A 21,712-nucleotide genomic window follows, 5' to 3' on the forward strand; every position below is an offset into this window, starting at 1 on the left:
AAGAAGATAAGGATGGGCACTGTTAGCCTGAACAGCTCTCCCAACCCCATCCTAACAGAGTTGTAAAACACTATTCTTGCTGCAGCCAAATGATTAGAGGTATGGTCAGGGTGTGTGTGTGTATGTGTATGTGTAGCTCTCTCCATAGTACAATTAATTTTCTTTGCAGAGTCACACCTGTAGTGGCAAACAGTCAAAAGCCACGACTTGCAGAACTCTTCCCCAGCTTTCTCTCCTGACATTGCCTTTCTTTTCTTTCTTCCCTTCCCTTTGCAAAAGAAATGGAAGAAAATGCAAGGTTTTTCATCTTCCTGTACACTTAAGTTGCACAAGAAGTTTTTGATTGCTACAGGGCTTGGCAAAGATAAAGGTGGCAACCATATAGAGAAAGAAGATTGAAGCTTCCTGAGGGGCTGCAGGAGAAGTAGGTAGTCTTAGGAAAATGGCATTTTACAACAGAGGGAGAGAGAGAAACCAGGAGAGTTAGACAAGGAGCAAGCTTTTGTCCAGCTAAGATATGGGACCATGGAGAGTGCTTTAGCCTTAACCACCAGTCCAGAACAACAGGGACTGAGATCTAGGTTTTGATGACAGACTTAGTAAACCAAATGAACCTGGCTCACTCAACAAAGCAACACACCACCCTTCCATCTGCTAAGAATGAATTTCCTTGCAAGGGAGAAAGAGGTGTACTTTAACAGTGAGATCTACTCATCATCTTTGCTGTTGTGTGGAGCCTGGCATGGTTAGGATACCAAAAACCTTGGGCTTCTGCGAGAAAGATGGGAGAAATGGGGACAGAGATCTGGCAAACAGAGGTTTTGCTTGTGACCTGTATTGAGCCAAGTGGTACATAGTCCTTACTGCATTTGATGAAATTTCCTGGTCCAGGTCCAGCAGACTATAGCATTCAGCAGACCACCACTTAACTCTCAGTGTCCCAGTCCGAAGGTCAACTGCTTCACGTTAAATAGAAATACATCGTATGTACCATGGGGGGTGATACGTGTCACTGTCTGAATAACATCGCTTCACAATCAGGAACAATTGCTTCTAGAATGAGAAGTGTCTGAGGAGTATATCAACTGCAGCCAGGTTTCCACACCTTGTACTTGTTGTCATTTAAAAGACATTACGTAAGTAATGTTTTGATAGAATGATAATAGAATGAAAATCCAGTCCCTTAACTGCCCACCCACCCAATCTCATCTTGGTGAAGGTATGGTCTTATGACTTTGTCCATCCTTACCCTAATCAATTTGAGAGCCTAAACATTGCGGAGAAGATACATTGACTGTTTACCCTTAGGTCTAAACTCTACTGCCCAATCCAAGTTGCAGCATGACAGGCTGTATCTTGACTGTTCCTTGTCAATCAGTCATCTACATAGTGAAAAGGAGGAATGCTAATTCTGATGAGAAAGTAACAATTGCCAGTACCTTGTTAAAAACTTCTGGAACTATGACAAGTCTGATGACAACCGTCTTGACTCCCTATTAAATGAATGCATTTCTGATGACACACTAACAAGCAAACAGAAGCAGATGTCCTGTGTGGCAAAGAACAGCAAAAATCCCTTTACAAATAAGGATATAGATGCTAGAATCATCATCCTGGACCTGGGTTTGCAAATGAAGCGTAGTTTAAGGTGGGCCACCATACTTCTTTCTTCTGTCCAGAGAGAAACACAGTAAGAATCTTGATTCTTAGGTGCTTCATGACAGAACATGGAGACTGTATAGCAGCAGAAAGACAAAATGAACTGAATAAGCAATGGTGTCAGTGTCCATAACTCATCTGTCTTACATGTAATCTGCAACGAGATTTGATGGTGCTAAGTAGGCCTATGCCCAAAAAAGTGCTGAGGCAGCAGAAAACTGAAGGTGAAAAATACAAAAAAGGGAAATGGTTCATCGGTTTCTGTCAAGAGGAGGAAAGGCAATGTGATGAAACACCTGGATCAGTAGCCCTGTATCAACAAAAGTGGTTGGATTGATACGTTTTTCTGTTTTTTGTGATTGAAGCCAGTCTTTGAATATTCATGAGGAACAGGCTTCAGTCTGTGCAAAAAGCTTTTTTCTGCCTTTGTCTTCATGGGCTCTGGGAAGAAGCAAAGACATCTAAGGATAAGCATAGAATTTTTAATGTTATGTAGAACTTTCATCAATTGTGGTGCTGTATACATCAAACAGTAGTTTTCCAACCAGAGACTGCATTTCTTTTGGCAAATCAACACTATTAAGTCACGAGGACTCTATGTTGCTAAGGAGTTTAGAAAATAGTCAGTGGCAGTGCCCACAGCATTTGAGGCAGCTTGATTTGAAGTTCTGGACATTAGCTGAACTTCCATGCCAGAGGACAGAGAGTCTTCCTTTGAATCTTTAGGACAAAAGACTGACTATCAGGCTTTCTTTTGTTAATGAGTTCATGTTCATAGCAACCCAAGAGTTCAGTTGCTAATCAAGTGTAGCAGTAAAGAAGTTAAGGCATTAATCCAGCTGCTAAAGATATTCCAGTATCTGGGGTCTCAGTCTGAAGAGCAAGATTACTTGGATTTTCCTATCATGATTCTTAAAACAAAGATGAGGAAGGTGGGTGGATGAAGCTGAATACAGGATGAACAGGAATATGAACCAAAAACCAGCAACCACAGCTCAAAGATATAAACTACACAGGATTATATAAAGAATATGCATCACAACTGCTATGTGGCCTGATTTATCACTTTAAATCTAGTTCTATTAACTTTGTTTTTACAGAGTTCGTAATTGTATATAAAGTCCATCCCAACATTAAAATTTATAGTATGAACGTTGCTAATTAAATATTTTCCATTAGCTCTCTTGATGTATGGTAGTGTTGCAAATTCAGCAGAAAATGTTGGAAAGTAGCTCAACATCTGTAAGATGATAAGACATTGGTTTTAAAAATGAATGGCTTCCCAAAATTAGTTGTGAAACACAAACATGACAACATATCACTATACCACAATGTATCAACAGACTGCTCTGATGGAAAAATCGCTATTCAATTTCAAGAGGGGATGCTATAGTTTTTTTGCTGTTTTTCTGTTGTTCTATGAGGTGGAACAGCTTTTTTTGCATGCTGTCTTCTGATAGCCCATACTTCTTTTTAAAGACTTCTCTATAAGTTGGTCATTATGAGGAACACTCCTGTAATTAGTACTGTTTGCTCTGCCACAGATCATACCTGATGAAATTCAAAATTCAAAGTCCCATATGTTCTCTCAGCCATGTACTTTAACTTTATTTAAAACTGACAGCCGTCTTATAGATGCATTTAGGATATACTGTTAGTCTCTTAAGCCAAATAACCTGAACAATGATCAGGTCTTCCTTAAACTAGTATGCAAACACTTGCTGAGTTAAATAAATCCCTTGCCCCAGCAAAGATGTTTTTCTTTCTTGATATACTCATGACTCTTCTTTCGTACTATATTAAAAAAAGTACATTTGACACAATGTCACCATTTACTGCTATGCCTATTTGGGCACTCGCTCTTATGAAAAAACTGAAAAAGTGTATCAGCTGAATTCCTGGGGTCAACTTTAGCCGAGCCAAAGTATTCTTGTTTTTAATTGTAATTGTAATTGTAATCCAATTCCCTAAGATTCATCCTGCTTGCTGAAAGTGCAAACGATGTCTGTGCTATTATTTTACTTCCAGACTATCTAATTATTTTTCAAAGTAATGGGTATGAGTTTTACAGGCATATCAACCAGATGCTCACGCAGGCTTCTACTGATTCCATTTGCACAAACAGATACAGAGTCTGCTCAGTTTCACATATCAGCAGTAGTTTTGTGTAAATAGCTCTCACTGCTTGCTCATTGCAAATAAAAAAACCCAAAATGAGTTTTTTGTAGATTTTTACGTAAGGTCTTTAGTCAATGGAAAGTTTGACCTGACACTTTCCTAACATCTGTCATATCTCAGGAATCACCATTATGTGTGGTCCATGGAGTATTTTTCAAAGGACTGATAATATGTGAAGTTTTATCAACATGACAGAGAGAATTACATATTCTCTTTTATAAAAATTACTATTTTTTTGAAGTAGAAGTTTAAAATCTATTCTATTTTCAGTCTCCGAAAGCAATAATTTAATTTCAAGAGGATTTTAAAATTATGCTTCTGTAATACAAAGGCATTGTAATGATCTCATCTTGCTTCTACAACAACAAAGCTGTTATGAATCACTGCAGTGTGTGTAGATATGGAAATTGATGGGGAAGCCTTCCTTGAATTACAGACTAGATTTGCATCGACTTTATCTGCTATTTATGATGTTTTCATGTCTCGAAGACTTCTTACCAGTAGCTTCATTGCTGTCACAACTGCTGTAGTTACTTAGGATGCATGAATACCCACAGGACCTAGCAATCCCAAATGCATTAAAGTATGATCAGAGCTGGGTTATGATAAATAAGATTACTATTCAACCTTCCACTTCATAAGAACATATCTATTTAAGCATATACAAAAAAATGCTCAGGTAATACTTAATTTGAACTTGGGAAACTTTCATACGTTGGTCTTATAAGAAACAATCTCATCTTAATTAAAGTGACCACCTCCACATAGGAATCTATGATTCCTGCTCTTTGTTGCATCTTGATACTTTAGAAGGCTGCCATAGTAGTTAGCTACTTTATATGTGCATTTAGGTTGTACTTTTCAAGTGTAACTTGCATCAAATTTTTTCAAAACAGGAAGTATTTGTTTTTCATGTATAAAAACATTCATTGGGATGTGTCCCAACAGTCTCGTCTGATATTGATCTAAAATGCTTCAAAGATAGGTACTGCACTTTTAAAGCCTAAAATGCCATGTACAAGTGACATTCAAGAGGAAAGACAAGTTTTATGATCTAGCTTGGGCACTACTGACTTCCAGTGGAAAGACCTAGTGAGATATGACACCATTTATACATGCCATATTTTGTGCTATATTTGAATGTGCAAGCACTTAAAGCCTATGATAGCGATGGTTTAAATGCTTGAATTACAAAAACTGTATCAATATGCATCACTCAAACAACATGAAGAAATAAATGGAAATCCTTTTTTTACTAAAAGAACTTTTTGCCTGTAAATGCTTTACACGGGGCCATCAAATGATCTTATTTAGTTTAATATAGAGAAGTTGCTTGGAAGAAATTACAAATAACTGCACTTTCATCTTAAAATGTACTGTTCAATGACTACTATAATTGCACATCAGTACATTTAGAGATCCTAAGGCCAGAACTAGTTGGTGAGGAGGGCATAACTGGGTGTGAGAAGATGAATGAAATAAATTTAAGTGTACCATTAAAGTTGACAAGATTATTAAAAATAATGTCTTTCAGATCTTTTTCTAAAGCTTGCTGCTTATTTTAAAAACAGATAAAACATTATTTTTTTTCTCATTTTGGACAGCTTCACTTTTTCTTTACAATGCACACCTTTCTTGCGTATCTAATATGATACATGAAATAACCGTACTGTATAGCTGCTTAACTAACTATGTAAAACTGCAGGATATACCTAAGCGATAGGAAGTAACAACTGACAGGAAATCATGCTTACAATGCTACCAAACTAATTTATTCAATAATTTCAAACTCAGATCTTTGGTAAAAACACCTTGCTACGTCATCAGCATATATCAGGACACAATGACCTAGTTGCTAACAAAACTGGTGCAGATAATGAAGTATCTTGAACACTTTAATACATAGATTTATTTTAAAAAATCTTCATATTAAGGCTACTGTTAAGAATTAGGAAGTGGTCAACAAACTTAGTCCCAAAAGTGGTAGTTGGTCAAGTTACCGTGTATTTAATATATTACTAATCTCAGGTTTTTGTTGAAGTCGTAAGTCACAAACCAATCTTGGGTAATTAATATGGCTGAACACACCAGAAGTCAAAATCGTAGTACTATAAAACTGCCTGTTATAAAACCAGCAATCTGTCTTTTCAGTCACTGCCACTCAGTACTCCCAGAAAGGGGCTGTCACGTACGCCTCTAGACAGACAAGGAACTGTCACATAGGAACTATCTAAGAAATCAAAATTGGAATATTGAAACCAAAAAAGAAAATCTACGCACTGAGAAGTGACTAAAGGGTGCAGACTAACACAGAGGAGTTGATCAAGACAAGCAGATATATACTCATAAGTCATCACAAGCAAAATAATCTTTTTTTATAGACAGTGTTTTTAAGACATCAGTTCACCGACGTTTCGAGATTTAGGTTTAAATATATTGTAAAAATATCCCAGACTGCTATTCTCTTTATTTTTAAATTATTTTCTAACCTGTAGTTGCTTCTAATGTCAGATTTGTAAGTTTTTGCATAAAAATTGAAAATGTCTAAGTAACTGGAATTGTGATACTTCATTTTAGGAATGTATTGATAGCCCAGCATCAAACACCTTTCAAGCAAGATTGAAGAAAAGCTCTTGAACCAGCATCAATCCTTACTTGAATATTATAGCAGGATGTGAACTTTTCATTCTTCAGGCTGTTGATGAATTTGCAGACCCAAACAATCCACATCACTCTCCCATAATTTCTTTGGTGGTGCAGTGGTAACGGGATGGAACTCCTCTGCCGCCTCCAAACCCCCTTAATATTGTTTTATAGACCGTAAAAACAGCATAGCTATTTAATATGTAACACCAGAGGCCTGAAAGAGATTTTTTTTTTTATGACACCTGTTTCTTCTAATGAGGACAAGAGCTATTATATATGAGGAGGGTCATTTTGCCACGTTATAGCATAAAGCTTTGACGGCACACAGGAAAGAATACACAAGAAAATCACAAATCCAGACTAAAAATTTAAGAAGTTATTCTTTAAGAGGTAATAGTTACTACCAAGGGAAAAACAAAAGTTGTTACAAAGAACAAGAATAGGTCAAGGCAATATGACACAAACAGCTGTGGTTAAGTGGGTGCTCTGCTTGGGCTACCAAGTCTAACGTGGCAGTATGGCTTTTTGTACCCATGACAGCTGGTTTAGAGATAGCAGCACCTACACAGAGCACTGTGTTGTGCCATAGAAAAAAGGTTGAGAACAAAAGTAGTTACAATAAATAAATGAGTAAATACAGAAAGCAGGACATAAATTATAGGTAGATTTAGTACACTGCTACTGTAACAAGTGACCTGAGCATGGCTGTGTGGCAGAGTTATTTTCTCCTGCCTTCAGAGCAGCTGGTTACTAATATTAATGATTTATTTATTCAAAAGGGTCCTGATTCTTCTGGACTTGTTGGCTGGAAATGCTACAGAAAGCATGATACCCACATTGCTTAGCTTTTCCCCCACAACTAAGATAGATACATGTACTACATTCAGCTGTCAAGTATTTCAAAAAGATTCTTAATTCAGCTTGAACTTAATCTGCTGAATGAAAGTGCTTGTAAAATGTATTTCAGTTTTAAGAAAGGAGAGGGGTATGACTTGATGTGTCAGAAAGAAAATTAGGCTGATTGTCATGCCTTTATGAGTGCACCACTGAAACTCCCCTTTTCAGCAACAGGAATGGACTGTACTTATTTGAAAGGACAATTTGGCTGTGGATCTTTATGCTTCTGTTGAAATACACAAATACAGCAAAACGCGTTGTTACACAAAACAGTGAGAAATCTAAACATATTTCAGAATGTAATTCTTCAGTATCTCTTATCTGGATTACCATAGAATCATAGAATATCTTGAGTTGGAAGGGACCCATACATCAAAGCAGTGTATGTTTTAACTCAATATATTGGAACTATAACAGAAAGTTACAATGACATTTTCTCCCTAGAAACAGAATTTTATTACCCTAAATATTCAGAAACTTTGTATTTGAACAAATTAATTATATCTGATGAACCTAATGATACACATCACTAATGATATGTAGCACTCCCAATGTCATCGGCTATTACTTAAATTATTATGATAAAAGTGACTTAATAAAAAAGTGACAATACTTAGCAAAAAAAGCAATCTGAGAAAGCTTTATACTCTGAAGATTATTTGAGTAGTCTTACCCAGAAATAAAGGGTCTGTTTTGTCAGGTCATATTTGCACACACAGCTTTTCAAACCAGTAAGTATAAACAATATGAATTAATTTAACATTTGGAAAAGAATGAAAAGATTTCTTATATGACAGAAGCAGATTTTGCTTTGTCATTCTTTCTTAGGCTCTGTATTATCAGAGAGCTCCAAGCAGGTGTAAGCTTTGGTAAAGGTCAACACGGTAACAGGCATCTTGTGTGACGTTTGACTAGCATTACTGGTCTATTAACAGCATAGCTTTCTAACAAACAATACATGACGTTTTAAATACCTCTTGAATTTTTTATCTCCTATATATCCAATATCGCATTGGTTAATCTCAGAGAAAGAGTTTAACAGCTTCAATGAATTAAAAATCGGAAAATGCTTCACAAAACCAAAATGCTTTGGTTAGGAGATAGCGGCAGCCATGTACGTGAAAACAAGAAAATCTAAGAAAAAAAATAATCTCTGCCTATACACGCTTTGCTAAAAGTCTCTTGACACAAATAAAAGGATCCTCCCCAACATATGGAGGAGTTGCTGTGCCCTTCCGGGGATGGTCTGTAGCTATGTTCACCTCAGGCACGCCAAGGAGAGGTGAATTGTCAAATGCAATTTCAATCATTGGGTGGTTTGGTTGAGGCAGATTAGTTGTACGCAATCATGATAGATAGTTTATCCCAACCCCAAACTGCCGCTTGGGAAATCCTGCACGCAAACGAACAGAAACTCAGTCATTATTAATGTCAAGAAGGTACACAGAGGCAAAATTTGGTTGGCAGCCAGGCAAGATGAATCAAGGCGAAAAAGTGACCAATTGCATGTTCAAAATGGAAACTGATAGGCATGTTGTAGTTTGGAAAGATTTTAAACACCAGAAAAAGTCATACATTATTAATTACTCAGAGATAAATATTTAAAAAGTCTTTCTCTATGGAGAAATAAAATTTTTTAAAGTCAATGTAAATTACATGTATAGTGTCCTAATTTTAAACTTCTTTATCCCAGAAGCTTCACTATGACTATTCACAATACTTCTTATTATATAACTTTAAATAGTCCTGTTCAGTAGAAACATTGAAATAAAAAATTATCCACCAAATAAACATTTTTAAAACAAATAAAAGGTATATTAGTTTTGCTGAATTATTTTTAAACAAAGCAACCATTGGCACCCCTCACAGTGGAGTATAACGGTGATATTTATCAACTACCTTTTCAAATATACCTAAATGTTTAACGAACAAACCAGTAAAATCCACCTGTGTGAGCAATCACCATCCTTGGTTCTCTAATAAATAGCAAAAATTGCTAAAAGAGACTGTCCTCAAGTTTCATTGCCTGAAGTGATATGCTCTGACAAATCTAACAGCTCTTTCTGTGTCATTCCTAATGCACTTGTCACTCAGTATTATCCATCCTCATTAATGACAATGGGAAAGTTTATCTTGGGAACACGTTTTAAATCATCCACTCTTTACAATGGGACCATGAAATCTCTTACAAAACATGAGGCGGGAACTACTCTGACAACAAAACCCCTTCCTGGCAGCTTTACTCTTAATTCCTGTCCAAGGAATAATGTGTTTATCATACAACCATACGGAACAATATATTAGATGAAACTTGAAACAAGAAAAGCTGGTTTGATTTTTCAAGATAGGAAATAATTTTACAATATTTTTATTATGCTCAGAACAGTAAATCTTTTAGGAATGTAATGTTGTACAGAACCATACTTCTTTTAGGAAGAAAAAAGCTTAAAAAAATACTCATAAAGTAGTTTGAATATCCATTAACTAAAGACTTCTTAGAAACGGCAATACTTCTCTCAATAAAAATGATCTCTGACCATTTCTGGCTTTGTACAAATTCTGCTTTATATATAAATATTTTTACCAGATATCTACACTGTACATATAACAATACTCCAGCTATGTCTAATTTTGTCCAGTAAATACTCTGTTTTGATTATCAGTTCTGAAAACTGATAGCCTCCTACGTCAATGATATGCACTTGCAACTGATGGAATGCAACTACTCACTTGACTTTGGATACTCTAGTGTAAAAACTGCAACATCGATCACTTCTGTTTTCATAATCTCATCCGTAACACCACCACCAACCTTCCATAAAAGCAGCAGTTAACATAAGTTACCTTCAAACACATCTTCTCTTACTGAAAAACATCTTCTCTTACTGCACTTCCAATAAAACCTAATCCTTTGGATCAATTTGTAAAGTAACAATGTAATTTTAAAACACAAACTCGAGAAACAAAAAATTATGAAAAACAAATAAAGGCTGCAAGAAAGTATTCCAGGTCCATGTGTTCGTGTGATCACAAACAACTCCTAAACTGAATGTCCAGAATAAAATTGTGCTAAAGGATGCAAATACACACTGTGGTGAGGATGAGCAACACAGGAGAAGCAAAAGTAGAAGAGACCATGGTAGATGTATAAATTTTAGTTCAGACTACACAAGGAAAATGTGCTTCTTATATAAAGATATAAGCAATTCACGGAAAAAAATCCTTTTAGAGTAACTGTTCTACCTATGGGCCTAACTCTGCAAACACAGCAAAAATCTTCCCTGGTAGGTTTAGGGGTGCTTCAGTAACCTGAAATCTAAGTCTCATAGCTTTTTGAAAGACAGAATGCCCTTCCCAGATGAGGAAAAAGCCAACACAGATGCAAGTCTACCTCAAAACTGTGTCTTTTCCATACTGTAACTGTGGTCCTGAAAGTTTGTCAACTAGCCCATGTTTTCATACGGGAGACAGAACAAAACCAAGCCAGTTCTTCCTTCACTGTTTCCCCAGGTTTTCAAAAAACCAAAACATAACAAAACACAATTTTTCAGACTAATGCTCAAGATTTTAGTAGGCAGTAGTGATTTTTCTTCTTACTCTGCAAAGAATCCCTTTGTTAAAAGAAAAATTATAAATAGTGTGGCTTTTTATTTAACTGATGAGAAATTAAATACCTCATTATTGTTTTTTTATCAAAATGTAAAGGAAACCTAAAAAGAATGAAACCTAAGCAGGACACTAATAAAAATAAAGCAAATATATGTTACTGTCTAGATATTTTAAAACAGCTATTTTAATGATAGGAATACAAAAATAAAACTTAACCTAATAAAGATGATAATAATTTACAAAACGCCTCTTTATGGAAACAAAATGTGAATTCCATTTAACTACAGCTCTTCAAAGCACCAGGAATCTCCTGTTAGTTACTTACTGAAATATCTGCACACGTTCAATATTTATGCTTTCTTTCTCTCCATCCATTTTTAAACAGAATTAAAGGAGTAGCTAAAACTCTGCCAATAAAATGACAGCAAGGCTATTTTTAGTCTAGATGATGTAGACCAAGCACAAACAGCCCATGGCTATGCTACTGTTGAGGATCAGATCTAAATACAAATATTAGATTTCCTTCTTAATAATTCCTTATTTTAAAAGCAACAAGGATTACAAATTAAGTACTGGTTTGTATCTCTTAATAAACACTCATCCTAGAAGTAGAACCATTTTTCCCTATATTACAGCACCAAAAGCTCATATAACCCCTGTCATACTACTCTGGTAGCAAAAGGGTTGTGAAAGGGCATTTGAGGCAGCAGAGGAAACCTGTAATCCGCTCAGAATTACAAACCCTTATACTAAAAGGTGAGAAGTACTGATTAAGAATATATTATGTTGTCTCAGGGACTTTAGATTGCAGATCTGAGACATAACTGACTCAAGAGACTACAGTGTTTATTGATTAAGCAACACATTACTAAAACCCTAATAAATCAATGAGACAAGAGATGCAACCAATGGATAACAAACACCAGATAATAAAGTGCTGAAAATAAAACGCTGCTCAGTTAGTAACATATGGCAGCTCAAGTGGCTGAGGGATGTGCTTATTCTATACATCTCACGTACTGTATATCAGGATAGCTATGAGCAGACTCTCCTTGGTCAGTCCCGAGAGTGTAGCTTCACCACACCCTACTTGATTCCCAGTCTCAATCCGCAAGTGAGCACTGTGAATTCAGGACACCTATGTCTTTAGGCAACCTAAAATAACAGAACAAGGTCTTTCCCAGTTTAATCTTTTCCACTCTTACGTGATACATGATTTAAAATAAAAAATGGTGAATACTGTATTACATCGTCATATCCTTTTTTTATATCCCTATACTTTCCACCAACATGCAGGTAACCATACAAACTTCAGGCTGCACATAGAAGCCCGTAAAAGCAAGAAATACCAGTGACACTCAGTACACAAGCAAAACTTTTCCTCTCGTTCTAACTGTGCTGGCTCACAAATAAAAGCAAGTAAGGGTGCACGTTGAAAAACTATACTGGAACACTGTAATTGTTGACTGAGAGCAGTGGAAAGCAATCACCGTTGTTAAAGTTTCTCTGCCACTCACAGACCCCAAGCCTCTGCCGACTGCACAGTTCTTAACTTCTCTAGCTGGAGAGCCTGGAGCCAACCCAATGACCCAAGGCAGGTCCCTGTATAGCTATTATCCAAACATGTGAAACGTTTTGCTTACAAGTACACCGTTAAGGTTCTATTCAAACCCCCAGTAGATATTCTGGGTATATCACAGAGACTTCAGAAGTCCCATCAAGACTCAGCTGCCACGGCCAAGTCGTCCACCTCAAACGTTCATATGCAAGTCACACAAAGCCTATCTTTTTCAGAACAAGTGAATGTACAGCTCCTTAGCAAAGATTACGAAAAATCTTAAAACTTCAAATATTAAGTAATCAGGTTATTTTAAGAATAGCAAGTACTGTTTTGGATGCAAGGTGAAACTGATTTCTCTTGCACAGCAATATTCACATCCTCCCACTTAAAAGTGATAAACTGTTCTTGATTCTTGTTCTCTGCTTTCACTTTTAAACATGACTCAGACATATTGCCCAAAGATTAGTGGTTTAATATGGAAAAAAGTAAGTCCCTGTGATAACTGTTTTGTAAACGTATGAATTTTATGATCGTCAGAGCGAAAATTGTTCAGTAATTTTTGCTATAACAGACTAGAAGCAGGATAGAAGTTGAAGAGCCCATAGAGAGTATTTTCATAAGCTAAAAACCATAGGTCTCTCAAACCTTAAATACATGAAATGAGGCATTTGAAGTGAATTATTTTCAGCGAGCACTACCAGCTGTTTTCTGAGAGTCAAGCAGTCTATGTCTGATATAAGATGGCACCCAAATTCACTTTATTTATTTATATATTTATGGACATCAATACAAAGCTTTGGTCATTGTACACTATGCAATTACTGCTCACTTTCTTCGGAAGGAAGGAATGAGAAAAGAGGGAGCCGAACTGTTACTTGGTAATGCCATTCAAATTCAAGCTATTATTCTGAAGGGAGTTAATGTTATGTTAATGTTAAGATGGCCAGAAATAGCCCTTTAAATGCAGTAAATAATATTTTTCTTCTTGGAGACAGTCTTACTTGGTATTTCAAAAGCTGTTGGGTTTTAACATGCAATGAGATATTTTAAATTGTATTATGCATGACAACAGAATCCTCTGAAAACTGTATGTAATACAACCAAGAAAAAGCAAATTAAAAAAAATAACAAAACAAAAAACATGAAACTAAAACAAATATGAGAAAGAGAGCAATAAAGATGGCATGGCCAAAATCTAAGTTTATTTATGCCTTAGGCACTGTAGTAAGCCATTTTGCATATGACAATCTACTTTTTGCACACTCCTCTTGTCCAGGGATATATAAAAAAAAAATGTACTCGGGAATTCAGTCACAAATAATACCCCATAATTTGGGCAAAGAAGAAAGTAGTATTTGCACGGCAGTTATAGAACGGCTTTTTCTTCACCTACAGTACTTTGCAGTCTATGTATATTTTTATCTCCTGTCTCTTTCCCTCAATAAAAATAAAATTAAAAAATGTTCCTGTATGTTAAGAGTTCAGTAAAGGGCATATTCTTTGTGAATCAGTAAAAGAAATAGATCAGCAAAATGGTACCGAACAGTTTTTGCAGAGGTGAAAAATTTAAAGAAACCATATCTTTGTGGTTTCCTGACACATTTATGTTCATCCAAAATCACTAATATTTCCGTAAGTCTGGAAATGTTAACCCTTAATCTTGAATTCGCAAAATTACAATAAAACATTTTGGAATTTGTTTGATTAAGCATGTCACTCATCATAGCAAACATTTGGCAACATCGCTCTGTTTTCCTACCAAATGACATTGTAATCCTTTACAAGTTTTTGGAAGCTTACAGTTTCTTAGTTTACAGAGTACTCCGAATCACTTACTACCCAAAGATCGATAATCAAAAGTATAACAAACAGGACTGAGAGAAGAAGATCCAAACAGATGCCCACCTTCCCTGTGGAGATGCAAAGTCATCCTATTCCCAACTTTTCAGTAACAGCCCTGAACTCCAATGTATTTCAGTAAGGTGCATGTAGGATACAGGCCTGTGGTTGAGGAAATGTGACTTCCTACAAGCTTTCATTTTTCTTTTCCTGCATTTACAGATATGTATAAAATTCAGAGATCTGTTTTACTGTGTACCAGCATGACTGAATTCACTATTATTTGAAAGTGAGAACATTATACAATTATGAAATATCATATTTTATTAAAATCTGGTGGTATTTTAAAGAGCATTTAATGGAGGTGGCACTCAGCTCCTGCTTAGAACTGCTATGAGTATGGTGCTTAACTCTTTTTGCTTCTTAATAACTCACCATCAACACCTTTCTAACTTAGACCCACAGACCTTTGTCTAAAAAGCACTACTGCTTCAGTGAAAAATAGAATCCTCGTAGATAAAGAGTTTTTTAATCTTTACCGACCAACATTTTAATGAAAGATCTCTTTAGCCTACCTGTCTTCTAATACTAAGAAAGGGGGAATATGTCAACTACTTTATTTGTCTGGCAAATACAAGATAAGTTGACCCATTTATTTACAGGCTGAACAAGGCCAATCCATTTCATGCTGCAGCACAAACCCTTAACACAGATCCTGTGAATGAGCAGTCCATTACAATATGTACAAGTGACCTTTAATTGCATTAATGGCTTTGTTGCATCTTCTTCCATTGCGACAACACAATTATGGTATAAATATTTCTAAACAACATAATTATTTGTTTAAATAAAAATATATATGAGTTCTATTTACTGATGAGGAACTGCAGATGCACTGTATTATAGGTGTTAAAGTTTTGAGAAATTGAGTGCAGCCCTCATGTTATACTTGTATAATGTCAAACAACCCATAAGACAGAATTAATTATGAAATAAATTTCAGGACACTATAAATCTTCATATGCAATCTAGAAGTTAATGGTATCCTGTATTCATCTTCAGAACATCAAAATAATTTACATTATTCAGTATTACACAATAAAAAGGGGATATTTCAAATTAAATTTTTCCACACCACATGTTCACAAGATACAAGTGTTGTGAAATTCCATATACTGCATAAAACTTACTACTTGATTTCAGTTCTACGTACCATTAGCATTCAGAGGCTTTTTTCCCTTTAAATTGGAGCATTCCGAGTATTGTTTTACCTCAAGTTATTATGATTTAAAAATATCTCCCAAAACTTTGTCTAAATTGTACTGTCACAATTTTAAACACGTTTATTTATTCAAAATTGTTTGAAAGAATGTAATGCATTTTTGACAGGCAGTCTTTTACAATATTGAAATCAAATCCTTGATTTCATCAAACCCTTCATATTCTGTGCCTTATTCCTGGAAGGCTCATGCCAAAATGATTTAGTTTGATTTTCTTTAACAATGGTAGGTTGGCTTGACAGCATCTGACAAAACAATTCAGTGAAGTACACCATACCAGGTAAAGAGAACCTGAACTGGCTACTAGATGAAATAATGCAGAATGGAGCTTGGAATTATAACAGAATTAGTTTTGCAGGAGAATCTTTTTGCAGTATTATTAATTTTAGATTAAGAAAAATGCTATGGTGTAATAATTACTACCATTTGATCTATGTTTAAATAAGCCAGTAGTAATGTCTTTACTAACATCATAGGGAAAATGGACAGGAAAATCAATGCAATGGTGGTTTGACTGGCATAAATTTCAGCTGAATTTTATTACAATGTTTTACTTCTCTCAGTTAGAAAGTTTAATTTTATATGCAGAGTTCCCTGCATTTGAGTCCCTGAGCTGAAGTGGAGCATATGGTACTACAGTTTGCCAGGTATGATGCTATCTGCTCAAGGAAGGCTAAGGAGAAAGAGAAGTTTTCCATGTAAGCCCCAGGGATAACTGTTCTCAAATACATGGGGATGAGAGGCCCCAAAGATTTCATTACATCAGAAAATTAAAGAAATACACTTTCTGTAACACTTCAGAGAAGTTCTGTGTCATCTTTTAACCAGGACTACCTGTAAAGCTTCATCCATGCTGCAGGCACTGGGCAGCCAGGCAGTCACAACTGTGTTACCCTCTGGCTTGGTAAAAGCAGGTTCCCCTCTGAAGTCGTAAGGCTCTAGTATGGGGTCAAGTCTTGTAATGTCACCAGTGCACGATCCTAAATTAGAGAGTTGCTTTTATCTATATACGAGGGTATATTGACTGAGTTCCCAGTATTACAACATGTATCATGTAGTACATATTTGCTTTGGTGTTACATTGTGTGAACTTTATCTCAACAAACAAGTTCTTTCCGTATTTTAATGACTGACTGCTTTAGAACTATCACCTTACTTAAATGTCTAATAAACCAATGTTTTGCCTTTTGTCAGCTCTCAAGCTCACAGATTCTTTTTGTTAAAATATTGCCTAAAACAGCTCCTTAATTCAAATGTGTTTGCTTAGTTACAAAATTACTCCCCTTTACATCATTTCAACATCAGTGAAATATAAGCAGGATTAGGGTGAGTCATTAATCAAGGCTGCTTCAAATTTTCTTGGAAGAAGCCTATAAGAAGCGATGCTATTAGAGGTACAGTGGGCACTTTCTAATTCTCACTCATACAGAGGTTGGTACGGCACATGTGTGTATTTTAAATATATGCTGATCCCATATGTACTGGTGACAGGGTTGATTTGTTCCTCCAGAAGAAAAAGCTCACAAAAAACCCTAAACCATTATGTACATACCTGTTCTCAATGCATTTAATGAAAAATCAAAATACATTTCCGGAAGCACAGTTCTGGCACTCATTGACATCATCTCTTGAGTCACTCAGGACTAAATTTGTGCTATGCTAATACCACACTGAAGCACTGCAGATATCAGTTCTGACTTGATCTAACCCACCTCTTTTAATAAATAATCTACAGCAGTGGCTAATTGCACTTCTCCTTTGCAAATAAGAAATTTACCACAGTGTAATCTGTATAAAATAAGCAATGAAAAGGGACAGAATAATAAAAAAGAAAACGTAGAAATACAGAGATTTTAGATGGAAGCTATCTAAGACATATTTCCTGGTTTAAATTGCCAAATTCACCATCTTAAAAGAAAAGAAGTTTTAAGTCTTCTTCCAAATACCAATGCTGGACACATAACATACACATGAATAGCTGGAGTGACAATTAAATCTTGCTTGTTTTGCAATCATTAATTTTCCTACAGTCCTTTATTGATAGATGAAGAAAGGACATTATTTTAATGCATTTGGAGACATACATTTATTTTTAATTCTATATAGACTCAATTCCTGGTTTTTATGATTATGTTTCCTTTCAAAGACACAACCTTTTACTCTGGCATTACCACTAGGAAAAATGCACTGCAGAGTGCTCCATAGTACCACATTGTATCTGCCTGCCACTGAGAAACCAGCAACTTGCCTGCCCCAGGACTCCTCTGATTGTGACCTCCTTCTCCTTCTGTTAGGAAACACCTCTCCAGAAAGAACCTCCTGGACTCATACATTAAGCTCTGGAATCTAACTTACTTTTGCTGTGTGGCAATTCTTTATATAGGATACACCACTTGGCTTCAAACTGAGCTGTCTTTTAAAGTTTTTTATTCTGTTTTGCACAGGTGTTATACAGCCATTAAAAAGAAAATCATATTAGCTGGCTCTTAACTGTGTATTGATCAAAACAAAAAAAAATTCCCAACAACTATCTATTAGACAAACTATATTATAGAACTTGTAGGAAAAAGCTTATTCTCTGGACTGTTACCTGAAGACTTAAAAAATCAGCAGTAAAGCAAAACTAGGGAATTTGAAAAATCCCTCACAAACTTTCCTACATGCAAAAATTTATCTAAATTTATCAAAAGTTTTAACTTGAAATCCATAATTTCAGAGGTTTATGTTGACCAGACAGTAACAAAGGGAGTTAATCAAATATGAATCTTCTCCAACTGTCTTGTCAAACCAGGTAATGATGTCCTGCCAGCCAAACTCAGAGGGAACATGTGAAACAAATACAAAAGTAAACAGGCCTTAAGCTGCCCAAGGGAAAGTCAGCAAGATGGCAATTTCAATCATTTGGAATAATACTAAAGCAGCCTTAGGCTTTTCTCAGAATGGAAACATGTCACTGTTACCGCAATATTTCAACAAATCAGACTGCAAAAGAAAGGAACACTTATGTAATCGCAGCTGTGGAACAGCGCTTTCCTCAATGGAGAGGTGGAAAATAATTAAGAGGAAATTCCCTTTTTGCAAGTAATTATAAATGTACTTAAATAACAAAGACAAACAAAGTTTCCTTAGAAATTTTGAGGAGTGAAAAAATCAAATTTAGGCACAGATTCCTTTAGTTTTGATACAGGAGGCTTTGGGACAGCAAAGATAAAGTTCTATCAAATAAAACTATGAACACAAATTTCCTACAAAATTTATCAAATGTTGATAAAAGTTACATTCAGAGCTACAAACAAAGCAAAAAGTACTTCAAGAATAACTCCGCTGAAAAGTTTCATTAAGATGAAGGTGTTGTCATATCATTTAACTGAGAAATCAAAAAATATTTCAAATATTTGGGGAACTTACCTAATCAGTAAACTTTCAGTATGTGTCTAGTCATGTAGCCATCTTTTAGTCAATCATCAGAAAATCAAAGGCAAATTGGCATGACTCAACCCAAACTTTAATACCGCATGATTGTGTCGTGTAAGCTTGTTTTGTGCGAGGGCTGCTGTGGTTTTAGCAGAGAGATTAACGACCGGACCTAAGCTGGCCTCCAAACCTTGCCCTGCTGATGCCTCAAGCCCTTTGAAGTCTGACCATCATACCTGGCAAAACAACAGTGGGAACTAGGCTGGTGTCAGATCTAATCAAGTTTCCTGCCTCAGCATAGCTAACTATGGGGTACACTAATTGGCCCAATTGCGGATTATACCTTTTGCTACAGATTCAAGACAATAATTTAGTCAAATGATGGTTTTTATCTCCTTCTAATTAAGATTCCAAAGTGGGAAGAAATAGGATTAGACAGGCTAACTTCAAAATTGTGTCCTTTAAAGTGGTATGCACATAAGATAGATCTCTGATAATATTGCATATAATAATACATTGCTAGTAACTAACATGTGAAGATTTGGGAAAGCTTGATGTAGCTACTGCACCTTTTAGCATAAACACGTAAGTTTTCCTGGAAAGGGTTTACCTCATAATTCACAAATGGAAAATGAACACTCATAAATATTCACTAAAAAACATTTTCATCCTGAATTAAAAAAAAAAATCCCGTTAGAACACATTTCAGTCAATCTTATTTTGATGAAGAAGATACAGGAAAAACTGAAACAGTTAAATGACTCTGCAGACTATAAAGAGGTGGAGTCCCTCCCACAAAACTGCAATCCAGTAAAACGGATGTGACATTTAAGGTTTTTTTACTGATGAGGGCTAAACCATAAAGAGTTATTTCACTGGTGAGCAATCCAGAGATGAGAAAACCCATGTCCCATGCCCTTATTTTAAACTGTAAGAAAGAATAGTCTAGCAATGAAAACCCATAAATCATAGGTTGCGTATGTCTAACTTTTCTTAGCTAATTTCATTTTAAAGTTGCATTTCAAGTAGAAGTCAGTACTTTTACCCTCAACAGCGTACATCACTAAGCAGAAGCTTTCAAAAAACTGTAACGTACTCAAAATATATTTTCATTTCACATTTAAGCTACATACTAAAGAAGTCATAAACTTTGTTGTACTTCGTAAAAAGCACACGGTTGCTTGTAATGCACACTGTTGTGCTGCTTTATGTTTTCACCACCAGAACCAAACCTGACGGCTGACTCATCACATTCTAACCTCAGAAACCCATTTTAGAAGACTGTATTCACATCCCTTCTTAATTCAATTTTGCCTTGCTCGCTTTTTCTTATGGACCTCATTGCTCTAGTCAGCCTTGCCTCCCCTAATAGTATGAGGAAGAAAAACATATGCATTATAGATTAGTGAACTGTTTACAGGAAGATCACAGTAGGACAGTGATCTAACATGTTCAAAAAGGGCTAGTTTGTGTCAGTTCAGCTTATATAAAGCGTATCTCTAACAAAACCTGAAGTTATTCAAAAGGTGCTGCAGCTGAGCAACGAAGGGAGAATTAATACAAGTGGGTCATCTACACATGTCTAGGGCAACAGGTTGTTTCAAAAGTTCCACTACACCCCTGTTTCCAATGCTTCTGCCCCATGGCTAAGTCAATTCTTTTTACAGAGCCTCCTCCTAAGGTTTTTTTTTTTTCCTTCCAAATTACATTACAAACGAGAATCCCAAATAAGGCTGACAGAAAAAAATTATATTCTGGGTCAGGACTTATAGTGAGGAAAAAACCCCAAATATCCCAATATACAGCTATAATAAATGAGAATTTACTATGCTGTGAAATGAGGGTGCACGCTTCTCTGCACTTCTGAAAACAGTAAGAACATTTTATTTTAAAAGCGCACAGACTATTAAGGTTTTTGTTTCTCATGTACTGCTCAAAAGCAGTTGTTAAAATGGTTTAATACCTCACAATGCCTGGTTTCACCAACTGCATTCTCTAGAAAGTGAGAAACATTGTAAAGGAATGTCCTTAGGAAAAAAGCCCTCCTTCACGTATTTGCCTTTAAGTGGCTTCTGAAGAGGATACCTCTAGTTGAGAAACTTCTAGCACTCATGCAGAGATGACCTGTATGAAGAACTGGCTGCCTGATTAACTATTAACTACTCTCAATAGGATTAGATAATTAAAGACATTGATGACCATTAATTAGGAGGAGGGCACCTTAATTTGTCACTTGATAGGGCCCTTTCAATGATTTATAGGTTAGGGCTACTTGCAATTGTGAAGGGGAGGGGGCAGTGAAGAGAGAGAACCCTTAAGTTACCTTATCAAGTGGCCAGCTAAAAAGGGCAGAGGGTCAAATAAGGGCCAAAGTGGTCACTTAAGGGTGAAGTCCCAAACACCAAAGCAGTGCCAAGCCACATTGACCATCATTTGGTGATGGAGTAAAAAATATGCTAATTTATTGGTGGCAATTCTCTCTTTTTATGGTTTCAAGCAGTTAAGACAAGTGGCCTGCTTAAGAGCTTTTCATTTGAAAAGAGATTAAACAAAATGGTTTGTCAGGGATGCTTGGCTGTTTTATGTCTTTGTTAAAAAAAAAAATTTGCACAGACTGTACCGACGACTA

The 21,712-nt window shown here is 35.9% G+C and overlaps 1 protein-coding gene across 2 annotated transcripts in view; it reads right to left on the reverse strand.

Annotated features, from left to right (window-relative positions):
- The window catches only part of ELP4 (elongator acetyltransferase complex subunit 4), a 154,070-nt gene that overhangs the window by 62,090 nt on the left and 70,268 nt on the right, over positions 1-21,712 (reverse strand). The window lies entirely within an intron of this gene.

This window comes from Phalacrocorax aristotelis, chromosome 5 (genome assembly GCF_949628215.1).
Source record: "Phalacrocorax aristotelis chromosome 5, bGulAri2.1, whole genome shotgun sequence".
NCBI lineage: Eukaryota > Metazoa > Chordata > Aves > Suliformes > Phalacrocoracidae > Phalacrocorax > Phalacrocorax aristotelis.